We start from the raw sequence: 15,941 nt of genomic DNA on the forward strand, positions 1-15,941 counted from the left end.
AACTCCAGTAACGTGACACACTCCCCCGCCAAAAAGAAAAACCCTTAGATTCCCACCACTAATAGCATTTGGACAGATTCATGTAAGGTTAGCAAGCAGCAGGGCATCAGCTGCTCATAGCTGAATTACAGAAACAATTTTGCCTCTCAATTGCATAATTTGTTTGGTGCACCAAGAGTTATTTTGTCTTCCTCAGATGCATCAGGTATTGTCTTCTTCCACAATACTGGACTTAATTCACTGATGATCTGCTCCTTTTATAAAGAAGCCCGTGTTCCTCTTTTCCAGCCTCCAGAAGAGAGGGCTCAGTGGTGTAAGTGGGAGTTGGGGAGTCTGGTGTTATAATGGCTGCAAAAATCAAACCAGAAAATTTGCAATAATCTAATGAAAGCTGACAATAGCATCTGTTCCCAGGTTTCATCTGCACACAGGTCAGGTATATGGTGCTTCCAGGCTGAGGAAATAGGAATTTTGATGAAAGAAGAAGATAAGATGGGGAAAAAATATCAGCAGGAAAATGAAGGAAAGTTGAGGTCATGAAAGTAATAGGAGATTTTAAAAAATACATACACTAAAGCAGACTGGTCTGGAGCCTACCTGGATCTCTGCCCATCCCATGGGGCACAATTTGAGTCTGTTGTGTGCAGTATGGCAGAGGCTTCCCACCACTATGCAATGTCTGCCACAATCTGGTTTAGTTTTATGTGATTGGAGGGTTGTGTGTGTGTTGGGGCTGAGAGAGGTCCTTTGGTTTTGCATTTGCACTCAGTAGGGATTTCTGCTACAAAGTTAAAGGATGAGGTGGATCCTCTGAAGCTGTAGAGATTTAGGTGAGTACCATAAATAGCCACCACGATGCAACGTGGTAAAAAGCTATTCTGGTGAAGGAAGAGGCACTGCCAAAGGGAAAGGGAGCTTTGCTATGAGCAATCAAAAGAGCTTGGCTATTAGCAGTGAAGTGTGTGGGGAAACTGTCCACCCCAGACAGATCCTTAGCCGTGGGATCATTTCCATTTCATTCTAAACATCGAGTTAAGTCGAGTACAGATAATGACAGGGAAATTGCTCTAGAGGCAAATGCAGCAGCTGTTCTCCAGCTAATAAACATTGTACCTTTGCACACAGGTGGCCATCAGAACATGTGGTATCGAGACCATGTTAGTAAGGCATTGGGAAGGCATGCAGGATTCCCTTGGTTCTATGAAGTTCTATGGCCCATGTTCTTTAGGTAGTCACACATCATGATGAGAACAGACCTTGCTGGCCTTCACATCTATCAATCTCAAGTTTTCCTCTACTTTTCCTAGAAGCACCCACTGACCTTAAACATCTACCTAGAAAACATGTCCCTCAAAGGATACCTTCCACAGCACAGCAACCTGCCGCAGCTGCCAGTAATGCCTCTACCCAACCATAGCTCTGAGGCTGAGTTTTAATATCAAACTCAGACTCGTTTGCCAAGAGCAGTAGGGCTGTACAATGAGCTTCACCACTTGTTCCCCCAAAAGAAAGTATTATTCATGACAGGGTACATTTCTTCTCAGAGAGGTCCATGCTGCCTTTCTCTTTCCTTGTTCTTATTCCTGATTACTTCTGTCTCCTACCCAGAGTTTCTTCAGAAAGCCAGCTCCTGGAATGCATCATAGAAGATCTCTGTCAAGTATTTTTCATGCAAGTCATTTTCTGCATCAGTGGTTTTCAGCAATGGTCATCAGAGTTTTCCCTAGTGGTCTGAAGAATTAAACATCTTCAAACCAAGCCATGGGGAGTTTCTAAGTGGAGAGAGAAGATGGCCAGGGAGAGGATCTTTCTCTTACATAGTGATTTGCAAAAGGAAAGAGCTATCAAACCCCTGTGGTATCTCATGTACAATCTGTAGTACTTTTTTCTACATATAATAGTAAGAAAATTTGCAAGAAAATAGGATCTCTGCTTAGAGTCCACTGCCCATTCCAGGCCAGAAGTCAGGATCCTTTGCAGCATCTCAAGTGATAGCTGTGGAGCTAGTTATGATGTCATTTGGAGGCATGTGACCTCATGTGCAGAGCATAAGCAGCTTCCGAGAAATCAGATGACAGCTTCAGAAAGAGAGCCACCACCATTTTCATGCAAATGACCTTCATAATAACAAATGAAAAATACAGAGAAAACTGACATGTCATCAGAACTGCTTCACTAAAGAATATTTTTCAAAAACGTCCATGATGCAACAGCAGCATTTGAAGAAGACAGGATGTGAACACAGAAAACACAGCTGCATGTCTTCAGTCATGAAAGACAGAAACTGGGTATTTTGCTATCCGTATTATGATAATGCTTGCTGGGTATCAAGTGGACCATCAGAGAAAGGTTGAGGCAAATAATGAAGACATTTTTCAGCAGAGGTATGAAGGTTTAAATGAGGTTGCTTTGGCCACTTTGTTCCTTTTTTACATTTTCACTCCACAAACATTTATTGAATTTCACTGGCAAAAGTATTCTTGGCAAGAAACTTTCATAGTCCCATTCATGAGTATTTCAGGAAATAGAAGTAAGTATTTTCATGGTCAAACAATGAAACCTTTGTATTCCTGTTCAAACGATCAGGGAGCACAAACCATACCATGTGACTTTTATGGCCAATTATAATTCAGCAGCCTAGATCAAATGTTCAATATTGGTGATCAAGCTACAGAGTTCAAAAAAATTCCAAAGGACATTCATCAAATAAGCTAGAAGGTAAAACCTTTGAATAAATTATTTGCTGCGATTATTGGTTCCTCAGCTCTAATAGGAATAACTACCAGCATTTGTGCAGTGTACAAAGGGACTGATTTATTCCAGTCTAAGGCGCTGACAGAATGGCCGGGCCACTGGGCATGGTGTGTGTTTAGCGGGGGAAGGGCAGCTCTATGCTCCCAGAAGGGATGAGGCCTTGGACGAAAGGGGTGGGGCTGGGGCAACCATCCCTCAGCACTGGCTAGATCAAGCAGTGGCCCCCACTCTCCAGCCAGCCCTAAGCACTGCCCAGGGCTATGGGAGTGACTTAAAGGGCCCACAGCAGTTGCCCCTTTTGCCCTATAAGCAGGCTTGATCCCAATAGTACCTCTTTTTACTTTGTCAGAGTTATATGGGAGATAAATTTGACTGACGAGGTGTGACATTGTATGTCATGGGTGTGGCATACATTCTGGACTGTACGGGTGTGTCTACCCTGCAGCGCTATTTTGGGATACTTCCGGTATCCCAAAATAGCTATTCCATGTCTTTTGAAAAGACCGTTATTTCGAAATATAATGGGCTTGCTATTCTGATGTTCCTGTAAACCTCATTCCATGAGGATTAAGCATCGTTTTGGAATAGCGGTTTATTTCAAAATTAAATTACGAAATAAGTCATTTCTAAATTAACTCAAAATAAACTCGCAAATTGCGTAACTCAAATTGTGTAGCTTATTTCAAGCTATGGGTACAGTGTAGATGCACCCTTAGAGAGCTGTTCTCAGTTCCCCCACATAAAGTGCCTTTTACGTTGCTTTTCTATGAAAGCTTCCCTTCCTGGTTTACTCACATATAACCTTCATCATATACACTACCCCCACCTGTACAGCAAGAGTGCTTCAGCCAAACCATCTGCCCCGCTTGAAATACACTGCAGAGCAACATCAACAAATTCCCAGTCCAGAATTGTGCATCATGTACTGCCCAGCTCTTTCCTTGTGGACAATACAAGCTCATAAAAAGTCCATCATTTTATTAATAGAAAATGATATGCACAAAACCTGTTATCTCAAAGGAAGTTTCCAATCACTTCCATCCAAACACACACTGGTTTAGATTAAACACGTTTATTGAATACAGGAGGAAAGTCTTTAAGTGATTACAAATAATGAAGCATGAAAGTTAGAATGTGGTTACAAGAAAATAAAAGGTAAAGTGCAACTAATATCTAACTTAACAAGCTATGTGAACTTAAAGCAGAAATCTCTCTCAGACCACATGTTCTTTTGCAGTCTTACTGGCTAGAAGCCTTTCTGACAGCTCGGGGGCACCATTTCAGATTTTGGTTGGGGGGGCAACCTATGCATACTATGATGGGGGGGAAGGGAGTCAGAGCATGAGGGGGACCTACTGAAAACAGAGGCTTCAGCAGCATTTCTGAGCATTCTCAGTACAAGCCAAAAGCACCGAATTGGGGGGAAGAAACCAACCCTATCCACCTTCCACCCCACACATATCATCTCTATCCAGGGGCTTCTAGAAACTGGAAAACACTAAGGTTTTTTGGCAGACAACTGAGTAGTTAGCTGACAGGAGCACTGTATTTAATTCCTATATAAAATAAAGAAAATTAAATAAACATTAAACCCACTCAGCTCTAACACTAGCGTATTCTGACATCTTGTGGCAAGTCACTTAAGGGACACAGGTTAGCCTTAACATTTTAATATATATTCTTACTTTGTTACTAACTCTGTTGAGGGAGAGAGGCCTCATCAGGACTCCTGGGCTCCATCTCAGCTCTAGAAGAGGAATGAGGTCTAGTGAATTACAATAGGTGGCAGATATATTTCAGCTCTATATAAGAACATCAGAATGACCATACTGGGTCAGACCGATGGTCCTTCTAGCCCTGTATCCTGTCTTCCAACAGTAGCCAATGCCACGTACTTCAGAAGGAATAAACAGAAGAGGCAATCGTTTGTTTGAAATCTGCTGCCTATAAATTTAATTGGGTCAGCTTCTTGTGTTATGTTAGTGAAGGAGTAAATAAAATGTCCTTATTCTATTTTTCTACACCATTCATGATTTTCTAGATCTCTAACATATCCCCCACCCTTTAGTCATTTCTTTTCCAAGCTGAAAAGTCCCAGTCCTGTTAATCTCACCTCATATGGAAGCTGTTCCTTACTCCCTCATCATTTCTGTTGCCCTTTCTATACCTTTTCCAAATCCAATATATCTGTTTTTATATAGGGTGACCAGATCTGCATACAGCATTCAAGATGTGGGCACATAACGACTTTATATAGAGGCAATATGATATTTTGTCTTACTATCTATTCCTTTCCTAATGATTCCCAATATTTTGTTAACTTTTTTGTTTTAGACTGCCACTTGCACACTGAACAGCTGTTTTCAGGGAAATATCCACAAGGATTCCAAGATCTCTTTCTTGAGTGGCAACAGCTATTTTAGACCCCTTCATTTTGGTATCTATCGTGAGGATTATATTTTTTAATGTGCATTATTTTGCATTTATCAACACTGAATTCCATCTGCCCTTGTGTTGTCCAGTCACCTAGTTCTGTGAGATCCCTTTATAACTCTTTCTAGTCAGCTTTGTATTAGTCCCCATTTGCCCCTTTTTCAAGAACATTTATGAGAAGTTTAACAACAGTGCTCTAAATGCAAATCCCTGCAGCACAGCACTCATTCCTACTCTTCCCCCATCTTTTAAATGGAGTACCCAGCAATGTTTTTGTGATGATCTAACAATCCGTCAATTGCTTGAATGCCCAGCCTTTTGTTATTCTTAATTAACCTGCCTTCCTCTTTGTATAATAAACTCCCTGCTCCAAAGGCAAAGCTGCAAGAAGCTCAAACTCTGTTACATTTAAGAACTGCCTCTGGAGTCAGGACATTGGCTTTAAGCAGATTTCAAATATGAAATCCAGGGGTCCAAACTCAGGAGGGGGCAACTGCCCCCCCCCCCATCTCTTATAAATGTTGCCCTTGCTGCCAGAACTCATCCCCCAGTCTAATGCTTCTTTCCTTATCCTTCATGTATTGTGGATCTCCAAAGGAGAAAGAGACTATTTGGGGAGTTTGCTCCCTTTTTTAATAGCAATTCTTTAAGAATCATACCCAGTTGGAGTCTAGATGGCAGCCAGTCTGTTTTCACAAGAACCTCCATTTCCAATGATAAAATGTAAATTTCTCAGTCACAGCCTTCTTCCTGTCAAAGAATGGCCACTTTGCCACATGATAGTCCATTTGATTTTGTTGACATCTCCTTGAGGTGTTAGTTTCCCTTTGGTATCTGAAGATTTTATTTGTGCTTGCTCTTCTAAACTTGAGGCATGCCTCAGTAAAGTCATACAGTAGAATCTTATAAGTTTACATATGATGTTGCCACACATATTTTACCAGGAGAGTAATGACCAGCAAATTATGAGTTTTCAAATGCTACCTCATCGGCATTACTTCATTAAAAAAATCATAATCTTGTAGAAAGAATGAACATTAGAAGAGGAATACAAAGAACATTCCTAGTATTGTGAATCTAAGAGCTTATTCATGTGCTACCAGTAGATATAGTGACAAAGTGGCTATGGGTGAGTGCTGAATAGAAAAAAGTAAACCATTTCCAGAAGTTCAGTTCAAGAAAGCATCCCATAGTTGAGATAATTATCTGAAAACTCTTTTGTCTAGAAATCAATCTATCACTGTGGTGCATAGAAGTTTTCCCATGACATTCATGGCTGTTCATGGCTTTTGTTCAAATTGAAGACCCCAAGAATAGCTTCTGTAGTATTTCTGTCTTTTCATTTCTGGTTCTGGACAAAACCAGACAGAACAAAGGAACTTGCAGAAATAATATTAACAGATTTAGAAAACTTTTCATTCTTCCAAAAATGTCCTCAAGTTTAGGTTCAAGAACGAACTGTTCTCCATTCCTGGTGGTGATTCATTGGAACATTAATGATAGTAATACTTTACACAGCTACTACACCTTTCCTTCAGGGATCTTGAAGCACATTATATTCGTTAATTAGATTGCAAGTTCTTTGGGGCAGGGAGTGTCTCTTTTGTGTATGTTTGTACAGCATGTAGCACAGTGGGGGCCCTGTCTACTCCACCATTGTAATAATAGCTAATGACTTGTCTCAATACTGCTGTGAATTGGGTAATACTACACCTATTTTATCAATGGGAAAATCATAAAAGAGAGGGGCTAAAGGGACTCATGTGAGGTCATCTAGTTCACATGGGCTGTGTGCTAGGTGTTTTTCCTGTTTGTTAATTCTTGTCCATCTTTATTCTTTCCTTCACTGAGCCCACTCATATGTTTTTTCTTGGTCTTTCTCTACCCTAAAATATGTTTGCTCCATGGGTGAAATTTTAAGATGACGAGTTTCAAGGTGTCTATATCATTTCTTTCAATTAACCTCTATTTCAAAGAGATTGTACAGCGTGCAGCAAGTGTTTTTAGGGTGAATGTTTAAAAAAAAACTATACTGATTTTTCTTTATTTTCTGTTATGCCTGGTGGCGTCAACACATGCCTGTCACAGCCTTTCATTCCTATTACAGCTCCATTCCTGACAGGTTGATTTTCTTATTTTATTTTGCAGCCACTTCTGTTTTCTACCCCCCTTGTTCTAATGTCTTAAAAATATTTCCTCTTTCTAACTTCTTACCCAGTGGTAGCAGGAATCCATCTGTTCTCAGGGGAAATTTTATAACATTCTTGTCTCTTACAGTAAAAGCAAAGTATTTTATTTGAAGCTTTAACAAAAATGTTGGTAGATATTGTGAAATAGGTTTTTTTTTTTACAAGAGAATATAATAATGACCTATTTAAATCCTGGGATGATAGGCAGAACAACAAAAGGGCCTGTCCCCTCAAATGAGAAAGAAGCTATGTGACCCAGAACTTATCTGAGTATGAAGGACAAAAAAATGAACGAGCAAGAATATTGGTGCAGATCATCAGGTCATAATGAAGGGACCAGAGGGGAGCATTAACAAAGATCCTCAGCCATTATTCACCGCTCCAAGAAGAAGTTCTAGCAGTCAGTGAAAGCTGCCCAGAGGACAGCTCTGGAGACGGAGATCCTCTTTTTGCCCAGAGAACAAATATATTTTGGGCAAGTTTTCCCAAAGATTCACCATGAGCATGATTTTTTCCAGGAGCTTGGCTCCCAAATAAGTGGCCAGAGTTTCCAAAACATTCAGGATTTTGGTTTATGTGCACATTCATGAAAATTCAATCATAATTGTTGGCAAGGAGTACAGGAACATCTGGCAGTGACCTCCTTGAAAAATCTATCCTCGTATATTAGAACTCTTACCTAGAGGGACCAGATCTTCCATCCCCACTTTCATTCAGTCCGAGCCTCCCTACTGAGATTGTCAACAAGAGGGCTGATAGAGGTTGTTGGTTCTGTGATGTGAACAGCTCTCTATCGGGGAAATGGTCTGAGCCCAACCAATTATTTGGACTGGATGCCAAATAATTCTCAGACTAACATCATCCTTTCACTACTTAGCAAGGTTAGGTACAAGACAGAGAGAAACTATTCACTTCCTCCAAACAGATTGGTTTGCTTGTTATTGGTTTTTTTAAAGATAGCAGATATATTTATTGTGACTTTCTTGAGACTAAGCAGAAAGAAACTGCGCATTTCTGTGCTCACTAGGCTTGTGAGTTCCAACCGGTGGAGAATCCCTATCTAAGGAAAGCAGTTAGGACAAAAATAAACAAAAGGGTTATATTGGGAATGAGTGCACCAGCAAGTTCTGACCTAATTGCAGTGCCCCTCAGACAGATCAGGATCATGGTGAAAGCAAGTTGGTGAATCACTCTTTCTCATAAAGAATCAAACTCCATGCACTGGCATTGAAACATGTTCCCCTAATGTATGCTCCCTCCCCCCCCCTCCCCCCATCCTCCTTTCTTCATTAGCTCACAAGTCACCCTGAAAACTCAGAGGACTAACTACCAGGATAGTTTCTTTCAAGGAGTGAATTTTCCTCCCAGAAGTCAGTTGGATCGGCTCACATAACCTGATATGTAAAAACCACAGGTAGACTAGTATTACACTAAATGGTTGCGAGCAAGGACATTCATATAGATTCACCAAGGTAAATAGATTTCATGAAAAATAGTCATATAAGAGCTCTACTTGTTTTTTACTTAATCCCTTTTCCCACTAACAAACTGAATCAGGACTTCAGGGTGAGGCCCAAAAGAAACAAAATGTCAGATGTACCCTGATAGATCTCTAGAGATTCACAGGTGTCCTCATGGTCTAAAGGAATGTGGGCTTTGTTTGAACTCTGCCTACAGTATAAATGCCTGGCTGGACCACATACTGTATGTAAAGCTCATAATTGGTTCAAATTGGAGGACAGAAGCAATTTTCATTTTTTGCTGTTTACTCACCGACGATTATCCTGCATGAGGGCCAAACAATCTTAATTGCATCTCATCAAAGGCTGAGTCTTTTGGCAATTTTCTGCGGCAGAATTTTTTTGTTTTAATTAAACTTTGTAAAAGTTGGGCCTGTTGGGTCAAAGAACTTTCTCTGTTGCCTGGGATCCTGTTGTCCTTAGATTTGTTTACCTGGTTACTTTCATTAAAGGGGAATTAAAACCCAGGTTATTTCAGAGTGGAGACAATGAATGCAAAACAAGCTCTTAAAGTTATGCAGCCCCTGGACAAGTGGACTAGAGATTGTGCATAAGGAGCAATAGATGGGGAAGAGAAGCTGGTAAACTAGAGTGAGGAATGTGATCCGGACCCGCTAGGAACAAGGAGTGGATTCCTTCTAGTGCACTAATGGGACAGCTAGTGCTGTCTGATCCAGAGGGAGTGTTTCTGGGTGGGGCCCTCTGCAAGACCCACTGCAAATGACTACATGCCTGCCTCTCCAACCGTTCATTCACTCACTTGGCAGAGTAGCTCAGCCTTTGAAGAGGCACAGTTGAGAGGCTTATGTTAATAGATTATGTCTGTGCTATGTCATGCCCAGTAGAATTGTTGACATTGTGAAAAAATACATATTCCTGAGCAGCCTGTGCAGACTTAAAAATGACAAATAAATGGTCTTTTATGACCAAAGGCAAGAGTGGAATTGAGTCCTTCTTGTCTTTGCTTACCTACCCAGGCCTGTGTGAACCATGTGGCCTTTCCCCCACAAAAGCAGGATGACATCACTTGCACCTAAGGCAGCATGCACCCACAGGAATGTTTTAGGTGTTAGTGGCATCATCAATTGTTGCAGGAGAAACCGCCGTAGATTCAGATCTGTGCAGGAAAAAAGGCTTTTGATTCACCTTTCAATGCATGAATGTGTAAGTGTACCCTTGCATTCTGTTAATGATGTGAAGAACTGTGTTTATCAAATTAATTATTTTATTTGGCGTTAGCGATAAGTAAAAAGCATTTCTATTTACCATGAGGAGCGTCTCCCAAAATGCAGAACACATCAGCATCTTCTTTATTTGCTGTTTTGATCCTTGCACTTGTGGGAATTAACGACTGCAAATTCTGAATTGCAATTATAGGCTTTGCAGCAGTAATTTTGTTTTTATTTCCCACTGTGTTTGCTGATGCTCTGCAGAGTGAAGAGGCTTTAGTTAAAGTTCATGTAACACAAATGTACCTACAATTTGTCTGTTTCTTTAAAACCCCTTTTTTATTTCCTTCTGCAGGCTCCTTGTCCTTGGGATATTTTGCTTCTGTTTCAACGCAAATAAATACTGGGGGTCTGGACATCTTGCACTGGCAATGGGATATGGAGGCTTTCACCTCTGGGTCAGTTGCTGATATCCAAAGCAAGTCAATAATAACCAATGACTGATCTAGTCTGACAGCTACAGAGGCCTGTGTATGTGTGAAATGATTTGGGGGCTTCTGCCCAGTTCGTTTCAGGCAGGTGTCACTGTCTCCAATCTACCTGGGACAAATTCTTTTAAAAATATCAGATGTTGTCATGGGAAAGGCAAATACACTGCACTGGCCATCTCACTTTATTGAAGTGATTTCCATGCACAGGGGGCAGAGCCATGCTGTCCATAGATTGTTTGTGGTGACCACAGTTTGGGAGGTTCTGGGGGGCCCAGGGTAGCCTGGGGGATTGGTGGGGAACCTGGAACCAGCAGCAGGGATCAGGCCCATCTTTGCACTTGCCAGAAGTGGCAGGAGCCTTTGAAAGTGGAGCAGCCCAGTCCTCTCCACTCCCTCTAGCCATGCAGCTGGGAGCCAGGCTGGGACCAGGTTGCTTTGATTTCTGTTACCGTGGTGAGTGTGGGAGGCTTGGTAATTCCCCAGATCACGTCGTTCAGTGAAGAGGCTTGGGGGAAGTGGTGCTATGGGGCCAGATGGGTGGAGCAGGGATGGGAAGAGGCAGAACGGGGCAGAGCAGGGACAGGACCTGGGACAGAGGGGAGGTTGTCCTAGGTCCTGCACCTCACTAGGGAAGCACTGGTGGGGGGGGGGGGACAAACATGTGATGATGTCCTCATGAAGATGTACTGCACCTTGATTGGTGCACACTAGTAATAATGTGTGTTCAAAAAGTACTTCATGACTGCAACAGCTCAGAAGGGAAGGTGCCTTTACAGATAATTGGGTCAAAAATCTGTAGCTGTAAGAAGGTACTGAAGTTGTGGCCATGTTACAGTTATAATGTCACAGAAGGACCAGTTTGATTGTCTAGTATGATCTCTTGTATATCACCCAACTCCAGCACCAGTACTGTCCTTTCCCATATGCAAAATATGCAGTTGTGTAAGGCACCTGAAAATCTGGGGCACCACTAGGTCTTAGTATCCACCCACCTGTCTCTTCCTAGCCCTGTTCTCTGGCTCTGCTCCCTACGGACAGGATCTAGTTAACTTAAAAGTGAAAAAGCCTGCCAGACCTATTAGCAGAACATTGAACCTGTGAAAAAGCCATTCAAGTGGAATGAAGCCATTTAAAAGGCATTTGCCAACCCCAATGTACACTATCAGTTTCTGAATTTACTGGGTTAGTCTACAGGAGCATAGTTTAAAATTTGATTAGAAATATTTCATGAGCGTGTTGCTGAAGATTAAAAAAAATCACATTTCTAAAAAATTGTCATCTCCCCTCCACGCTGCCATCGGGCATAAGGGCACCAGTTTAATGGCACTGCATTGGGACCCATAAATCCTTAGGATGGCCCATCTCAACACTATCCACACTAAACCCAAAACTGGAAATTAGACCAAAGTATCACAGCCAACAGGAGACTGGCCTATTATGTGCCACAGGCAGAGAATTGAATGGACCAAGTGCACCTGTGCCCAAGGCCCCCAAAGTGGCAGGAAAATGAGGAAGTGAGATATACCCAGATTATCCTAGCAAATAACCTGCATACTGAAGAGGAAGGTGAATACCCCTCTCCTTCCCCAAGGACCCTTCCCCCTTTAGACCCTTTACACCCTCACATAAGATGATCAGTTAGACCCTGAGCATGTAAGCAAGAAGCAGAAAGTCAAGCACCTGCTGCTAGCGACAATGCTTGGTACCCCTCAGAGCCCCGGCCCTTCCTGTCCAATGTCCCATCTCCAGCTGTGGCCATCTCTGATGAGACAGCAAAAGGAGATACAGAAAAAAACCTCCCAGAGTATATTGAGGGCAAAATCTCTTCTTACCCCTGCAGGTAGCTAGCAGAAACTGTTATGCATGAGTTTTCAGGAACATAAGACATGAACTGGGAGCAAGCCCCAGGGCTGTTAAGCCCTATTAGGCCTATCATTAAAAATAAACATCAGTTCAGATTCAATTAATACGTTTCTCACAGTCTCCCTAACTCAGTAAGAATCAGACAACCTTGGAAATAGGCCACAAGAAAATCTGTTCTCATGAGAACCCAATTATACAGCAAAAAAAAAAACCCCAAAACAAAAACAAATACACAGAGAAGCCTGGCCCCACTGTTGTGTCGTTTGTGCAATCCCTACAGCTCCATCTTGCCCGCTCAGGTGGCATGTTTTTTTCACCATCTTCACTCTATGATTCCACTTTCCCACCACAGGACTATGTTCTGCTGCCTGCTGTCAGAAACCAGCACGGGCTCTCCTTGTTAACATTCCATATTAACTGCTGGCAACACCGTCTGCGAACTCCATCGACTGGCGGCCACTTTGTGCTGGATTAATCATGCATTACCCAAGCAGTAATTTGTGATGGTATTGAACATGTCACAGCCCTTCGAGGCACCAAGAGCACAGTAACTTCATTATGTATCTCTGTGAATCAAGCAACAGATGCTGACTAAGAAAATGTCTCCAGCATTATGAATATCATTTCTGTCTTGCCAGGATGGGGAGACCTGGTGGAGAAAGACCAAGATGGGTCTACAGGATGACAGAGAGAGGAAAGGGAGAATAATAATAATAATTATCTGTCTCAAAAGAGGAGCATAGGCTTTTCTTTTTAAAAATACAGTCAAGAAGCTCCCTCTCTTTACCTACATTTTCTCTCACTTTCCCAGGAGGCAACTCCAGTGCTACCCAATTGCTGCTCCTCCCAATGCCTTCCCTTTCACACTTTTCCTTCACCCCTTTTCCCAAAGACTGGTATCCCAGGAATGGAACATTTTAAATGCCAGTCAGTGTAGCCTCCTGGCAATCCCTGCCACATTCAGAGCTTGATACTCTCCTGGGGGCAGAAGGAAGAGTTTCAGAGTGATGAAATACTGGATAAATCATGAAGTCCTGGGTTCAGTAGATCCAACAGCCCCTGTCTGCCTCTGGGCAAGGTGTAAGGAGGGCCCAGCTCCACACTCCTGGAAGGGGCCTGGTCAAGGGCAGAAGAGGCTGGGACAACGCTGCCTGGAGCGCAGCATGCCCCCACCAGCCCATAGCACTGCTCAGAGCATGCAGCGTGGTGCAGTGATTTAAAGAGCCCAGACTCTGGTCGCCATTGCTGCTGCTTGCCTGGCCCAGGGCAACTGCCCCCTTTACATTCCTGCTGGTAGGACTTCCTGGGTTCTGTTTCTTCACTTTGCAGGTCCCCATAAAGCACATAGCGATGACGCTTCCAATCGCTTCTGTCTAAATCAAACTAAGAGTTACTCTCTTATGGGCAGGAAGTGGACAGAAAGGGCGTGTCTACATAGCAACTCGAAATAAGATACAAAGTAGTTTATTTCGAAATAGGGAGCGCCTTCACAGCATTTATTTCGAGCTAGAGCACTCTTCCTCCAACTTCCCTTACTCCTTGTACAATGAGTGTCACAGGGGTTGGAGTAAGAATTCCTCCAGCTTGACAGTATTTTGACACCATTTCAAAAAAAGCTGCCTGCTGTGTAGATGCGGACTGAGTTATTTCGGAATAGCACTAGCTATTTTGAAATAGTGTTGCAGTGTAGACGTACCCTAACAAGGCTTTGTAAGAGACAGAGAGACCTCCAAGGCTCCAGCTGCTCAGCCAGCCATTCTACAACTTCTTTTACCCTGTCCACCTGTGTCTGGTTTTAAAAATGCCTTGAGATGAAAAGGGCATTGTAATGGTGTAAGTCCGGAGATACACAGACAGATTGCATAAAGTATGTATGTGCAATTCAGAACACACCTACTGCTGGGCTCAGAAGCATCATGCCACTGTACATGTAAAGATGGCAAGCTCAAATCTTGATTTTCAGTTGTCCCAAGATTTTGTTTTTAGTATGCTGATAGCTTCTTATGCTGGAACTTTGCGTTCCTGCAAAGCCTTTTACAGATTAATAGCTTTTAAAGCCAGGAAGGCATACTGATCACCTAGCCTAACCTCCTATATCAGAACTGTGTAGGAAATAGAAGTTCCATCCCATAGGCAGTGGTGCAGTTGCACGGAGTATGCCATTTTGTTTCTGTGTAAAATCACAACCTCCATGTGATGTGACTTTGTACGCCCAATGTCCTCCGTGCAGCAAAAGTGCTTGAATGGCATTTCAGTGTGATCTGGCTCCACTACAGCACAGCTAACAACAGTTTTCAAAACTGTTGCCCATCCTGAATCAGGACAAAAATTACAATTTTTTTAAATTACAATTGAAGAAGGTCAGTCTCATCACCAGAAAAAAATTGGATGGGGTCAGTTGAAATACTTTTGTTGTAGTTGGTGAGGTGCAAAGAAATTTAACTCTTGTTTGTTATAAATTAACTAAATTTTCATTTTTTTTTCTTTTAGACAATATTACTACTTTCCTTCTCAGAAATGTCTGAGTCAGGAGATTCTGCAAAACTACTCCTTTTCCTATGAGCAGTTTCGATGTTAAGGAAGCAGCATGTTCTGAAAAAAGAGTGTTGTGTCAGCAAATCCCCATCAAGTTCTATCCCACATGACACAAGCCATAGAATTTCACCCATAAATTCACTTGTCAAACTCAGAAATTCTGGCTAATTTGGAGCATTTCTCTTAGGGCTGATCTACGCTTCAAATTTAGATTGCTGTAGCTATCAGGTGGTGTGAAAAATCCACACCTCTGAGTGCTACAAATATACCAACCCCACCCTTGGTATAGATGAAGTTATGGTCATTAGAAGAATGAATTTGTTAACCGTTGCTCAGGAATATGGAGTTCCGACAGCAGTGGGAAAAAATCTTTCCATCACTGTAGACTATGTCTACACTTGCACTTGATTAACAAACCTTTTTTCATTCATGGGTGCTTAACACTTCATACCCCCACTATGAACAATAAAATGCTTGTTGGAGGTAGAAGTATTTTGTTGCCAGAAGTGCCAACAAACAGCATTTGCACACACTGACCTCTAGCAACAGGGCTGTGTCACAGTCTTGTCACTAAAAGTTGTGTAGTGGAGACATACCATGAATCTACACTAGGGATGTAAAAATGTAACTGTTGAAATCATTAACCGATCAGCATCAGCTTATCAGTTGCTGTTACGGTTACACACTGGCTACCCGGTAACGGGCTTCACTATGGACTCTGAAGTATAAAAGTTATAGTGCAGAGGCCACAGTGAAGCTTTGCCGGGAATGGGACAGGCAGGGGTTACCAGCCATGCTCGCAGGGAGCTGGCTATCTCTCTGTGACTGCAAGCCCCTCTCCCAGGGAAGCTTTGGTGCAGGCTCTGCTCCTCATCTGTTTCCATCTCTTAATCAATAACTTCTGTCTCCAGGATAACTCCTGTTTCAGACTCTGTACTATGGGAAGTATCCACATTCTCCTTGGGTGTGGACATGGGGTCTCCACTC

Source organism: Pelodiscus sinensis, chromosome 13, assembly GCF_049634645.1.
Source record: "Pelodiscus sinensis isolate JC-2024 chromosome 13, ASM4963464v1, whole genome shotgun sequence".
Taxonomy (NCBI): domain Eukaryota; kingdom Metazoa; phylum Chordata; order Testudines; family Trionychidae; genus Pelodiscus; species Pelodiscus sinensis.